Source organism: Schistocerca piceifrons, chromosome X (assembly GCF_021461385.2).
Source record: "Schistocerca piceifrons isolate TAMUIC-IGC-003096 chromosome X, iqSchPice1.1, whole genome shotgun sequence".
NCBI classification, from domain to species: Eukaryota; Metazoa; Arthropoda; class Insecta; order Orthoptera; family Acrididae; genus Schistocerca; species Schistocerca piceifrons.
Window position 1 is genome coordinate 264,037,704 of NC_060149.1, and position 2,557 is coordinate 264,040,260.

The 2,557-nt window shown below is 47.1% G+C and overlaps 1 pseudogene; it reads right to left on the reverse strand.

The window, feature by feature from the left end:
- Positions 1-1,894: 1,894 nt before the first annotated feature.
- LOC124723564 lies at positions 1,895-2,012 on the reverse strand (annotated as a pseudogene).
- Between the last annotated feature and the right edge of the window lie 545 nt (positions 2,013-2,557).

Below are 2,557 nucleotides of genomic sequence, written 5' to 3' on the forward strand. Positions count from 1 at the left end.
ACACACGCTGTAACGGTCGTGAGCATTAGTTACCACTGAGATTGGAAGAGGTGAGTTGATGTTAGCCAAGAAGGCGACAAAGACGCCATTATCAACACCTCATTCAAGGTTGAACGAGGTCTGTATTAGGGCTACGAGAAGCTGGATGATTCTTCTGCGATACTGCAGAAAGACTTGGTAGAAATGTAGAAATTATGTGACTGCTGGCAGCGGTGATCACCGGATCGTAAGGTGGCAAGAAGACCGGGATCCAGACGACGACGTGACATTACCGACAGGGAGGAACGTCGTGTTCGGCATATGGCTCTAGCGCAACGTACTGCATTTGCAGAAGCAATTTAAGCAGCAGTTGGCACCACAGTGACACAAATCAGTTACTTTAAGGACATCTCCGAGACAGATGCCCCGTATCGTGCATTCCACTGATAACAAACCACCGCCGTTTGCGACTTCAGTGGTGTCAAGCGAGAGGTTTCGAAAGGGCAGGGTGGAGATCTGTTTTGCTTTCTGATGAAAGCTGGTTCTGCCTCGGTGCCGGAGATGGCCGTGTGGTGGTTGGTAGGTGGCCAATTGAGGGCCTGCAACCAACCTGTCTGCGTGCTAGACACACTGAACCTACACCAGGAGTTATGATGTGGGGTGCAGTTTCGTATGACAGCAGGAACACTCTCATGGTTATCCCTCGCACCTTGAATGCAAATTTGTATGTCAGTCTGATGATTGGACCTGTTGTGCTGCCATTCATGAACAGCATTCTAAGGGGTTTCCAACAGGATAACGCTTGCCATATACCACATTTCTAACCCAACATGCTCCACAGAGTGTCTTCACGCTGCTGTGGCCTGCTCGATCTTCAGGTCTGTCTCCAATCGAACACATATGGACCATCATCTTACGATTACTCCAGCGTCATTCACAACCAGCATTAACCGTTCCTGTATTGACCAACCAAGTACAACAAGCATGGAACTCCATCCCAAAAACTGACATCCGGTACTTGTACAACACAATCTATGCACGTTTTCATGTTTGCATTCAACGTTCCGGCGGTTACACCAGTTATTACTGTGCTAGCATTTCACATTTGCAATGGCTTATCTTATACGTAATGTTAACCACTTGAATATGTTACCTATAGAAATGTACTCCCCAATTTTGAACGAGACCCCCTCAGGATACAAGGCAGCAGCAGGTGCAGCAGGTTCCCGTAGTGTCCTGCTGGTTGAAGGCGCGCAAGCCCTTCCCATCTGTCTCTTCATGTATGTCGGCATTGCGGCTAACAGCGTCTGTGTCCCTAGTGTGGGACTTGCTGGTCCACAGAAGCTTATTGATCGCTAGATGAGCAGGTGGCAGACCGACATATGTCCTCCTCCAGCTGCTCGGCTGCAGGCTGAGGTACTTCTGTTGGAAATGAACAATATTTATATGGGACTGGCCAGCGTTAGTTATTGTTAGGCGAATGTGACATATCTTTGCTTGCTTTCCCCATCTGGTCAGCCTTCCAGTATGCTCCATGATGTCCCAACTCTCCAATTCACACTATTTGGCTGGTGCATTGTGTAGCGTCAGTACACTGAGTAGATACTCTTGTATTTCACTTACGCTTTGTTACTTGACCGTACGTGGGCACCAGAATGACGATACCTCTATCCCTATGATGTAGTTTTTCTACACTGGCGCGGCTCGGTAGTACAGCCTTCTCAAGTAAGCACTCCGTCTTCAGGCCACGACTGGCCTATCGGGACCATCCAACCACCGTGTCATCCTCAGTGGAGGGGCGTGGGGTCAGCACACCGCTCTCTGGTCGTCATGATGGTATTCTTGACCGAAGCCGCTACTTTTCGGTCGCGTAGCTCCTCAATTGGCATCACGAGGCTGAGTGCACCCCGAAAAATGGCAACAGCGCAAGGCGGCATGGATGGTCACCCATCCAAGTGCCGACCACGCCCGACAGCGCTTAACTTCGGTGATCTAACGGGAACCGGTGTATCCACTGTGGCAAGACCGTTGCCCCTTCTCAAGTAACGAAAGTTAAATTATAACCATCCTGTACAAAATCGTTGCGAACTGTTAGAATTATTGATGATAGCTTTGTAGTCAATCTTGTTTATAGTACTATGTGTGATGCATGGAGGTAACCAACTGTTATTCGGGTAAACAACTGGGCCACTTCTCCTGACGAATAATGTTGCCACTTTTACGCATTGGACGCCATGTTGGCATTAGTGGTTCACAGATGAAACTATCATACCGAAAGAAGCAACAAGGAACTACATTTGTAGGTCAAAAGATGTTGTTTAATCCATGGTAATGTAAAAAAAGCAGTACTCTGTGTATAAGTGAGGTGACAAGAGTAATATAAATGACATACGTCAGATGACTGAAAATCAGAATAGTTTTTACTGAAAAAATCGAAGAAGCTTCCTTTGTCAAATTCACCGTCAAGAATGATAGTGCGTATTAAAAACATATGATTACATCTCGGCACGCAGACGCACTAATCAGGGTAAAAAATACGGTATGGACACTTTTCTCATCTTGGGCACTTTACTCCATC